At 34.8% G+C, this 13,118-nt stretch overlaps 1 protein-coding gene across 1 annotated transcript in view; it reads right to left on the bottom strand.

Annotated features, from left to right (window-relative positions):
* Positions 1–10,666, bottom strand: part of LOC119640364 (Down syndrome cell adhesion molecule-like protein 1 homolog) — a 77,744-nt gene extending 67,078 nt beyond the window's left edge. Inside the window, exon 1 of the mRNA XM_038038330.1 lies at positions 10,595–10,666. The gene's annotated coding sequence lies outside the window, so the exon portion shown is untranslated. The remainder of the gene's footprint in view (positions 1–10,594) is intronic.
* Positions 10,667–13,118: the final 2,452 nt, after the last annotated feature.

Below are 13,118 nucleotides of genomic sequence, written 5' to 3' on the forward strand. Positions count from 1 at the left end.
AATATAAAATTTACAGTGCTTTCGCTCTATATCCCACCTTCGCAATCGTTTTCTCAGCAAGAACTCTACAATTTATTCTCCGTACTTTCCCCCCATTTACTATATGCGGCGACTTCAACAGCTGGAATACCATCTGCGGCTCAAAAGTGAACAACACTCGTGGTACTGTTTTAGAAAAGACCTTCATTCAAAGCAATCTCTGCATTTTTAATGATGGAAAACCAACGCACTTTTCAACTCATCACACTTTTTCGCATATTGATTTAACATGTTGCTCTCCCTCACTTCTTCCTTTGGTTTCCTGGTCTACTTCCGATGATCTACATAATAGTGATCACTTTCCAATCATAATCGATCTTAAACTTTCAATGTCCTCTGTTACTCTAGCAAAACAGGCCAAATTCCTCCCAGATAAAGCGGATTAGATCAATTACTCTAAACAGGCCGAGTCATTTCTGAATTCAAGGCCATTTAACGGGAACTGCAACCATGATGCTGCTATTATGTCTAAAACGATTCGCACGACTGCTCATCTTTCTATTCCTCAATCCAACAGCTCTTTTAAACGAGCTATGGTTCCTTGGTGGAACAACACCCTTTCGTTTTTGAGGAAAAATAAAATCTATGGCGCCGCTTTAAGAGATGTCCTGATCATGATCATTTGTTATTATACAAAAAGGCCAATGCTCTATTCAGGAAGGAATTACGAAAATCAAACGCACTTAGTTTCGAACTTTTTTCGAAAAGAATTCAAAGAAATACATCAATGAAGGTTGTCTGGAACAAGATCAACAGACTCAATGGGACTTCAAACCTGAACGAAATTTCTGCCATCTGCACTCCCAATGGAACTTTAACTGACGCACATGATATTTCTAATTACTTTGGACAAATGTGGTGCGAATACTCTTCTGACAGCAGCTTTTCCAGTGCTTTCATCGGAAATAAATGCACTCCAATTTCTGTTTCAAATTGTATTAACAGAAGTGCCAACCTCCTGGAAAATTACATATCTACTTTAGAACTTGAAAGTTGTCTCTCCAAATCGAAGGGGAGGACACCTGTTCTAGACCGCATCTCCTACCAAATGATCTAATCTCTAATTCAAATAAAAAGAAATTACTGTTCCTATATAATACGGTATTTTTGACTGGCCATATACCCTACATGTGGAAACTGGCAGCAGTTGTTCCAATTCCAAAGTCTAAAAATGTCTCCATCGCATCTGACTAACGCTCAATCTCTCTTTTATCTTGCCTCTCAAAGGAAAAGAGGAAAGGAAAGGAAAAGATTATGGCATCTAGATTATCTTGGTTTTTTGAGTCCAAGAACCTGATAACAAAGCAACAAGTTGGTTTCAAGCGGGGTAGAGGGTGTATCGACGCTCTGTTACATATTGATTATTTTACAAGCAAAGCAATTTCCGAACGAAATCACGTAACAATTTTCTCAATTGATTTCGAAAAAGCAGTTTAGAGAGTTGGTTTTCATGTTATTTTAAGAGTCTTGAAATCATGGAATGTTGGACCCAAATTTTTTAAGTACATCAAATCATTCATGTCGCATAGGCGGTTTAAAGTTAGAATCAACAGTCATCTCTCTGATTCCTTTCCGCCAGTGAATAGCATTCCGCAAGGATCTCGTCTTTCTGTCACACTTTTCCAGATCGCCTTCAACGAAATTAGAAAAATTCTTTGCCGTGTACCAAGAGTGGAACATTGTCTCTACGCAGACGATGTATACATTTTTACGAAAGAAAAAGATAGCACGAAGGCAATCAACATCCTCGAATCTATTGAACGAGAGATCACCGCATGGGCAAACTCGTCAGGGGCTAAAATTTCCACACAAAAATCTAAAAAAATGCACATTCGTCGAAAGCAGATTTGCGATGCAGAAAATCTACTGATGCATATGAATGACTGTTTTCGATTAAAAAGTTTTATTTTAACAAGGGTGAATTTCATACAGTACGTTGCTTGGAGAAGCCATGCGCATATTACCACTATTGCTTATATTACCAACATGCTTGCGTTAAGCAAGATTGCCTATGCTTTGATAATTTATGGCAATAGCTGCAAATCTACTATCAACATCCTTAAACCGGTCTATCACCAAGCCGTCAGAGCAAGTTGTTATGCTTTTCGGACGACGCCCATAAATAATATTGCAATTGAAACTGGTCTCCCAATTTTAGAAAATAGACTGTATGAGTTAAAAGCTAAATTCAAACAAATCTATTCTCGGGGATGACGTGAGAAAGATTATTATTGCGAAGAAAATTCCAAAGTCACCATCTGCAATTGACTATTGTTTGTATGTCGCAAAGGAATTGAACATTCCCTTAAAAATTTTCCGCTCTTTTGGTGTCAAACCTTCATAGATTTTGCAGGACTGCTCTTTTGACATCTCACTGTCTATGCACAAGAAAGAAGATACTCCAAATTACGTCTTCAGGAATCTAATAGCTGAAAAGCCCAAGTATTGGAGAGTACTGGTTGGCGTCTTTATACACAGACGGCTCAAAGTCTTTTGGCCTGCCTCCTGCTTGTGCCGTGGTAGATGCTACAGGTCAGGTTCTTCTCAATCACATATTTCACGAAAGTACTTCAACTTTCACAACCGAAACCAGAGCTATCCTTCACGCTGCGAACTTTGCCCATAAAAACAAACTCAAAAACCGTCATTGTTACCGACAGTTTGTCTGTATTACAAGCTATTCGGAACACTTCGACTTCGAGATGGAGCACCATCAACAAATTAAGGAATATAATTACTACACCCGACGGAAAAATTAAAATGTTATGGGTACCAAGTCACATCGGTTTATTGGGAAATGAGCAGGCTGATCGAACGACAAAATATACTGCTTCTGCTCCTCTAATTATGGATCTTCAAAGATACATTGGAAGAAAAGTTAAAGAGAAAATTGCAGATGGAAATTTACAATACCATCATCAACACTACTCTTCCATTAACCCTCAATTAACTCCACCTTTATATGCAACAAATGTTGAGGAAACCAAGATCCAAACATTTTCGAGAATTTGCCTTGGTCATACAATTGCAACTCACCAATGGATCTTGAAGAAGTGTTCCTCCCCCTGCGTAAAGTTATGTTAAAAATTCAGACAAAAACAAATCCATTATTGTAAGAAATTTTTCCTGGGTCCGTTTGATAAATCGGGTTTAAATTTTCAAGAGCCTGCATACTACCATCCAATTATGTTCCAAAAATAAAATTGTGTGAGCATATAAAATTTGTCCCCGCCCAAAATAACCTTTCTATGTCATTCTAAACAATTTCAAGGATTATTCAAAACTATAAAAACAATGAAGTCTCTGAAAAATGTACACTAATACCGCTCCTGAAACGTTTTTGGTGTTTTTGTGTCGCCTTTTGCACGAGCGAAACTGAATGAAGAGGATACATAACTTACGACTGGAAATAACGAACTTCTTAAGTTCTAAACAGGAAAATTTGATGGCTGAAAAAAAAATTCGTACATTTTCATTCAATTAGAAATTAATCCTCAAAAGCACAGGGCTGTTCATTCTTGGATGCTCCTTCCTTATTGTATTTAAATAAATAAGCAAATGACGTAAAACAAGTACCGAACCGAAAAGTCGTCTCTATTGTGTTTGCTGCTGTCAAGAGTTAAGGATCGTGAAAAATTAAAAGAAAGTAATCAATTATATAAAACTGAAAGTTGGTCGCCCATGCGAAATACGCTCAATTCATTTGCTCTACGTATTAACTGATATGCATTGCTTTCATATATAACCACAGGCATAACATGCACAACATTCTTTAAATATTCACTTTACCACATTGGAAAGCTGATAAATATGCCATTGTGAATAGAAATATTAGCATGTACGTATGTTTACATAAGTACACATATGTATGCACAATCGTATCGTTACTAATAGTAGCCTTACTTTAAATTCGAAGGAAGGAATTGTTTTGAACATGACAAATGTTTTTTCATTCTTGCTCTTATTCTTGTTTTTATTTATCTTTTTTAAAAATAATATAAGAAGAAGACAACTAACAAAAAAAAGTAAAGGTCTTAATGAACATTACTCGCATATTATTTCATTATTATTATTATTATTATTATTATTATTGACAATTTTGCCGTCGTATAGAAGAGAAGACCAAACTGTAGTAGTGTTCATTTATTTGCCTATGTGGAAGTACATCCACATCCTTCATTTGGATTTATAAAAACGTAAAGAAGCAAAATTGCTGTTGTATTATTATTACTTTAAATGTGTACATATAAGTGAAACAATGTTTTGAATTTATGTACAGAGAAACACTATCGCAAGTATAGGTACACATATATTTATTTATCTTTTCGACATACACATTGTACATACATGTACGCATATAAGATATTTAATAAAAGAGGGATTAATATATGTGGGTTGGCATTTTTACATATTTACGTATAAACATGTAAAAAAGTTTTATATAACAACAGCAGCAGTCATTGTAAACATTTGCGATAGAGATATATACGTATAAATTCCTATATGTGTATACGTACATATGAATATATGAACATTCATGGGCTTGTTATAAAATTCCATAAATTAAAAATATTTTTTCAAGTTCCTTTTTTGCGTTGCTACATTAAGAGCATGAATATATGATATATATATGGACGTATGTGAATTCATTCGCATTCATGATGTGCTATTAAAAATGTGAAAAAAAGATAAGAGCGCGTGGAAAGCAAACAAAAACAATATAATATAAAGGAGTAAAATGAAAAACAGCAAATTTGCATTTATTTTTCTTTTTCTCTTGTTTCCTTTTATTCTGTTTTTAATGCTCTTCGATTTTTTGTTAATCAACTTTTTGATGTTTAACCATATAATGTTTCTTTCATTTGCCTTACGACAATAATTTTAGAGAAAGCCCCTAATGGTGAAAAAAGAAATAAGTATTCATACCCTTACAAAATTTAAAATTAATTCTTAGCAATAATAGGCGGACAGGAAGGACGGCGTTTTTACAATTGGATGCGCAATTGGTTCATTATTCAATTACTTCTTTTAACTTATGAACTGTAATCTCTACTAAATCATTGGACAAACATTTTTATGAAAAAGTTAGAGGGAGATGGGCGGCCAGCGTTGTGAGAAATCCATGTGGTAATTCCTTACCTTGAGACCTGCTAACACCATCCAGAAGTCTTGGGAGGCGCGTATAATTTTTTCAGAGTACCAGTGTGAAATGGATATTTTCCCTTTTATTATACTTCCCTCATTTCGGAAGACGACTGGTATTACATCTCGCAATAAATAGATTATTATCTTATTAATTCAATTCTACCCATATATAGTCTCTGATAAATTCTTGTCAAGAATTTTCCTGTGGATGAACTCTTTTGCAAAAGAATTGTGTCTTATACAAAAGCAAAATAGCGTCCTCTAGAAACCTCTTACAGCGGTATCAACAGAATGGCGTTAGGCTCATTGTTATACTAAAAGAATCATAATCCGAGGCTACGTAATTTTTGAAAACACGGAAGGGCAGAGGTAAAATTTGGAACCTTTCCAGCCATCATTCATCAGATGTTTCAAAACCATGTAAAGATATAACCGAAGAAAATGCAGTGACTTTCCTCTTAGAATTGATGGATTGATAAGAACACTTCGGGTTTCTGATGAGAAAAGATTTAATCTTAAGCAAGTACTTAGCATAGTAGTCTGTGCTGAGCTTAGAGAAATTGTTTCTGGCCACGGTGTACCTAGCGTAGTAAAGTCAATAATGTCTCCGTCAAAATGCAATTTATTTCAACTACAATGTATTCCACATTAAACCAATTCAGAAATTCCCTGAAAAAAGGATAATTTTGGCAAAATATACAGTTGGAGGCAGTAAATACCAATGTCAATGACAAGGGTTTAAATTTTGACCAATTCCTCGTTCGTTGTCGTAGTGGTTGCAAAGAAAATTAAAGTTATTTAGGAGATTTGGGAGTTTCTTGAGTACAGCAATTCCCAGATTTTTCAGTCAAGCCAAAGCAAAATGAAATTAGTCAGAAAACTACGTTCGGCTGTGGGCGAATACATTTTATACACCCACCAGCTTTATTCTAAAAGAAGCTAAAAAAAAGAAAAGAGAAAACTACATTGTCGCACTCTACAGCGGTTTTGCGGTTCCGAATGTGAACGTAAGTAAACCAGGTTTGTGATAGAGATTTTTTCTCAATATTGTTTTGGGGGCCTTGCCATTATTTGGGGAATATAATACACGCATGATTGTGCAGCGCACAGAAATTGTTAGAACTTATTACGAAAAGGCTGAAACCACGGTTACGTTTCTTGCATGTGGGATAAAAGCTCATATATAGTTAAATGAAGAAAACACACACGCGGTTCATAAAGGACCTTTACGTGCACAAAATTTTGTTTAGGTGTGCTTTGTGGGCTTAAAATGTCGTTTTTGAGAATGAAAACGACATTACAGTTACCCTCAATGATGAATGCTAAAGGAACGTAATAACTAAAGTTTTGTATCAAAAATTAACTAATTTGGTCCTGGACGATATGCGACTTGAACAAAATGGTGCAAAATGGTGGTGAGTTTTTCCACAAAGTCCCTGCGATATAATTGCATTGAACTTTTCTATGTTAAATCATTGATTTGCTGCAATAACACCCAAGTCCTCAATGCCTCCTCTACTTTCGAAGACTACTCGTATTACTGCTGAAATTAGAGTAGACTATTGTGTAAATGTGACTAAAAATTGGTCTTTCAGAATTGAATCTTTGCAAAACTCCAGAGGCGGTCTCCAGCTTCTAAAATAAAAGCAACTTCATGTTGATATCTCTTATCGTTTTGTTTTTACTACAAATTAAAAACAAAATATCAATTATGCGATGAGCCTTTACGATACTGAGTAAACGTAGCTGATTTTCCCATTTTCGGTAGAATGTACGTGAATATACGAGTAGTTAGCGAAAAACCCTCAAAGCACCTCAGCTTGGCCTTTTTTCCATGCCAAGCTGCGGTTACGAACTTTCAATATTTCTGCCAATTTTGAAGCAGATAGCTTCATCTGTGTGGACAGAAGAATGTCTACAAATGAAAACGCAACCACAAAAATCGACTTAAAATCGAGGTACGCGGAGGTCTCAGAATGAAAAACTTGAAAATAGTGAATACCATGAAGAAGCAGAGCCCAAATGATTATATTGACCAATATTTCATAATTTTAGGTGCATTCCAGAGTTGAAACTGGCCAATAATCTGTATACTTTATGGGGTTTCTGAAGCTTGTTTCTGCGTGTTATAATTGTATCGAAAAAATACTTAAACTTTGATACACTATAATATTGGGTAGACGAGGTCAATTTCTACCATTTTGTTCACACATAGAATATGCTTTCAAATTTTTGTACATTTATATGCTATAGTTGATGAGTAATGAGCAAAAAAAATAATTTCTCATTCCCTTTAAAAAACAGAAGTGTTCTCTATTTAAGTGGTGCTATGGGCGTATCCTTCGACTTATTTCGACCATTTCAATAACAACCTGCGTGCAAGAACTTCCAATGTTTCTGCCAAATTTGAAGTCAATCGCTTTATGATTGCGACCAGAAGAATGTTTACAACAGACATTACATAGACGGAGAGACGGATATGCTTAAATCGATTTAGAATGTGATGCTGATCGAGAATATATATACTTTGTGGGGTCTGCGATGTTTCCTTCTGGGCGTTGCAAACGTTTTGACGAAAAATAAAAGCACAATTCATGTGTAAGTACACAAGAGTAAAAAAAGCATGTACGCATGTTGCACAGAGGGACACTCTCGAAGCAATTACAGTGAACATATTAATTTCTATTTACTTATCATACGAAGGTGTAAGAATTAACAGTTAGTTTAAAGACAACATAGGTAGAACTTGCATGTTATAGAAAGTAGCTTTAACAGAGTTTCAGGAGTCGGATATCGAGTTTAAGTTACACAAATCTTTGAAAATTTTGCAAAGCTTCTAGAAGCACGATTGCGAACATTGATATACATCGCCCTTAATTGGACTGTTTATTAACTTAACTAAAAAAGAAACATCAAGCATGAAAAATCAACGCTTCTCTAATGAGGGAAGACCAATAAAAGCAGTCTATTTTTATAAGGAACCAACGAACGAAGCAGTTCCCAACCCATATTCCTCAGGTCGAAAGGCAAAATTGTTTTTGAACTGGCTCTATTGAATAAACATTGCAGCTATAGCAAGGAGACCATGCAACTGAGGCATCTCCAAGTATTGGTCCCACCAAGCTAATGGGTAAACTTTTTATACCATAACTCTCTAGACCATCATTTTGTAAACCTCTATAGACAGTTCAATACGCAGATTAAAACGAAGTTTTTGTTCATATAGTGCCCTAAATCAATAAATGAATCCATATTTTCCAATATGTGTGAATTGAGGAAATACTCACTCGAAAATGAATTCCGCCTGGAGAAGGAAAGCTTCTTGTATTTTTTTTAAGATTTAATTTCATAACATTTCTCGAGCGATTTATTTCAGTTGTCTAGAACCGACTGACAGAGATGAGAGTGCGTTTTCATATTAAATGGAAAACACAATTTTACAGCATCAGCGTACCTAAAGATATGGCTGAACTTAATCGCCGAGGGGATATCATTGATGTACAGAATAGATAGGAAGTGACTTCCATGAGGGAAATAAAAATAGATGTATTAAATATATTTAATAAAATTTTAAGGAAGCAATCATACAACTACTTTTCATTTTATACGGAATGTGCAAACGCATATACATGTGTGCGTTCGTTCGAAGTCGTGCTCTATGCAGCCGTTTATTAAGTATGGATATTGGACATGTTCCTAGAAATCTTAAGAAACGCCTCGATACTGGCAAAATGTCAAACAATTGATGAAATAATTATGGACTTTAAAGACAAACGTACAGTGACACAATGGAACACACCCAATCCAAAAAGTGCGATTTCAAACGGATCGTTAAAGACTATCAAAGTGAATACCTTTGGAAGATGGGGATGAAGCAAACGTGCTGCGATTTGGAGGAGATTTTGATATGTCCGATCGTATGGTAGCACACTATCCTCACTCAACAAAAAGTCGAAAATTTTAGCATTTGGATTGATTTCAATTATTAATTGTATCGATTCTTTTCAACCAATAAAACACATATCCGCCTGGAAGTTGTTCGAAGTTACCTAAGTAATCAACCTTTGTGTGGCTCGAGGGTATAGTAAGTTCTTGACGATGTATGCAACACCCAAAAGGACTTCAGACAGACCTATCTTTTAATTTTATGCCGATCGATTCAGAATCATGTTCGGTATTGGCTGCATACAACGTGCAAGCCGTGAATTTTGCTGAAATTTGGTACACTGATTCGTTTTGGCCCAACAAAGAACGCTATTAAAAATAGTTCGGATTGGATCACGTTTTCGGTCATTTCCCCTGAAACGCTTTCGAAAAATCGTTACCTAAATAACGATAAGGCCGCCTAGTATGTTCCTAGTTGTTTTCAAATCATTTCTTATTTCTTTCTATATAAACTTTAAAATAATTAATCTCATCATGCCGCTCTTATCCAACATCGTTAACGACTGTCGGTCTTATTTACGACACGTTCCTGTCTCTAATTTGTGTTAAACTGTCGGGTTTCAAAGCAAATCTCTCGCTCAATTTGTATGCTTCGTCGCAACTGATATAAACGGTCAATATCAGATAGCAGTGTTTCTGGTAAAGTGACAGCTGATATCACAGCATCAACTTCATGTCATTCAAGGTGTCATTTTAGACAGAGAAACGAAGCAAGACGGATTATTACAACTGAATGCGTTAATCATATGTTCTAGAAGTACGCAATAGAGTAGAATGCGGATCACCACACGGTTCATAGTCGATTTACTTCTGCCCGCCTCACATTGGTCCTTCCAAAAATTGGAACGGGGTATATATATTTTTTATTGGACAAACATAGATCGAGTTTGAAAATGGAAATGATTTATACATTAGCAAAATTAGCAAAAACATCAGGGAGAAGTTCACGTTTTTTTTTAAGCGAAGTTCCGTTGCAGAACTAGCTAAAACTCCGTAGACAAAACAACGAAAATTGTTTCGATACAGTTAAAAAAACAGTGATAGTAAAGAGATTTTACTGCTTACACGAATCAAATCGAAGCAATGTTGACAGCTTAACTTAAGCATCTGTTAATATAAAGCATTTCATGAAAATCAAGAGGTCGAATTTTTTAAAAAACTTTCTTAAAAACAAGGCTATGTGTTGGAAAGGGACGAACAAACACGATAGTAGTGAAATAAGCAATCCGGTCGTTTTAATTGAAGACTTTGTAAAATTTTCTCTAAAAGATATTCAAGTTCATTAAGTAATTATCTACAGATATGTTGAAAATCAACGCGCTCGCAATTAATTTTCATCCAAGTAGAACGAATACACACATACATACATACATACTTACATATGCACACACACACACCGATTCTTGCAATATATACGTTAACAATTGGCCACTATTATGAAAAACTATAGCTGCGTAAAACTTACTTCGGTTGTCGCCTTCTTTCATATTAATTAACATATGAAATATTCCTGTCGCTGCGGTAATTTCATTTAATTGCCACTTGTGGAAAACTTTTATATGGTGTTTAGAGTTTTAAGTATTTATTCGCTTTTTTTTCCGTTCTGTCTTTTGCCTCACACATATACACAATTCTTTCAACTTACTCTTGTGTTATCCGCAGTAATATTCTAATCCCTTTTTATCTTTTTGTCTGGCTACTTGTTGGTGCTGTTGAGGACGAAGTTATACGCCGTTTTATACTCACACCGAGGTCGCAGAGTTGGGGAGAGCAGGAAATATGCGTGTATTTCAAAATATTATCCTTGAAATTAGTTGTTGAATGAGCGCGGAGATGGGCGGCAAGCAAAGGGGAGCGAGCATTAAAGCAATGTTACTGAACGGTAAAATTTAATTACAACAAATCTGTGTCATTATCAAGCACGTGCTCGTGTTTCGACCTCATTTACCGGAAGTTTGAAAACTTTTCCCGCTGTGTGTGTTTTTACAGTCGTTTTTTTCCCATTCTTTTATTATGTTTTGTTTTTACCGTTTTTATTATATCTCGAAGTTAAACGCGTGCATCTAGACTATATGTACACACATAATTGGTATTTGGTTTAAGGTTATGTTTATTGTTTATTTTTTAAATTCAATTTAAATTTATTTTATCCTGAAATTAGCGTTGAGGGTAGGGAAGAATTTCTTCATCGGCTGTATTATCCATCACACTTTTAAACAATAACGTGAACGAAAGTGAGTATGTGACGCGATTCACTAATTAACGCATAAGTTGATAAGAAAACATCAATTATTTACTTAATTCCATTGCGGTTATCATTAATGAAGGAAAAGCAAAGAAATTCATTCGAATTCATTGCCATTTTCCTAGTTTTGCTATTTATCTGATGCGTGCTTTCTTCTTCTCTATCTCCCTCTCTTTCTTTCCCACCTCTATCAAACCATTCCACTCACCTCAGCTAACCATTCGCTCTCTCACTCTCCGCTTCTACAGCTCATGTGCTCACATTCTCGATTCTAAAACATTTTCAATTGAATTAAAATTTTTTGCATAGTGAAGAGAAAGAAGGGAAGAAGAAGAATAGAGAATAGAAGAGAGAGAGAGAGAGAGAGAGAGAAACAGAAGGGAGAGTGAGCGAGAGAGAAGGAGAGAAGCTGGCAAAAACAATAATAATAAAACATAACTTTTCACTTAACAAATGTACAAATTTACACAAATATATGCGAGCTATAGGAAACGGAAATGCACTCAATATGCTCTTTCGCTAAAGCTAATTACTTTTAAAACATATCTACGTTGTATTGGACGGTGGGAATGGCATCTATGCAGTTCCTAACTTTTATGTATATATATATACATATATACATATATACACATATATATATATATATATATATATATATATATCTACTATTTAATAAATACGTTCATATTTGTCTATATGTTAAGTATATGTTCACGTACCGAGAGGGTGATTTAAATTCAAGAGAAAAATTTGTATTTGTTGCTGTAACATAATCATTAATTATGCGTAACATGTGACAACGAAAACACGTCAACGACCAACTGACCGAATTCTGTCACTTGCATAAACAATTCATGAATCACAATCTTTTCTCGTACAATGAAATATAATGACACCTCTGTCTGTCTACAATAAAATGACGAGTATAAAGCACAAATCTAAAATTATGATATCTGAGTTGAGTTATTAAAAACGGAATTTTAATAATATGCTGTTTTTTACTAAACCAAACGGTAGCTATAGCCATTAAGCGATATATTCCGGTTATTTATTCTTCATTTTATATTCTATCAAAAATTTTTTCTTTTATTTATTGATTATCTCTAAAATAATCCATCACTTAAACAAGAAAGCACAAAACAAAAATGACTGATATTAAAAATTCCATCACCTGTTTTCCTTCTACCAAGAAAAAATCATTATTTACCCTAAAATAACAAAAACAAATAACGAACAACGAACAAGACGTCAGCCGTCTTAATCAATCAATCAACAAAATCCATTATTTTAGGTATAGGGTTGAATCGAATTTTAAAAACTTCTATAATGCTGGAATTTATGCTTTATAGTTGATTTGCCTTCTTTTGCATTTGTTTTTCTCCTTCTTGTTTTTCACTGTAAATTTTTATTTCCTTTTCAAGTTTAAATATTGAAGAGAGTAGGAGAGTATATGCGTGGTACACAAATTGTTAGAGCAGCAGCGGCTAGTTGATAGATTATTTCTTCATTCACTTATGGCAAATTAATACACAAAAAAAAATTCTTTTTAAAATGCAGTGTATTTGCGATTTTTTGAACCGTCGATGTTGATGAAACTGCGATGACTGACAGCAGCCAACGGCTGCTTGTAAAGATACACCGGGATGCTTGTAATAAACTTCCGCATTCTCGTTAGTCCTCGTAAAGAATAGAGAATCTCCATTATCTCATCTTACAAAGTAATGGAAGCTGGAAGCTTTTCACC

This window comes from Glossina fuscipes, unplaced genomic scaffold, assembly GCF_014805625.2.
Source record: "Glossina fuscipes isolate IAEA_lab_2018 unplaced genomic scaffold, Yale_Gfus_2 121, whole genome shotgun sequence".
Taxonomy (NCBI): Eukaryota; Metazoa; Arthropoda; class Insecta; order Diptera; family Glossinidae; genus Glossina; species Glossina fuscipes.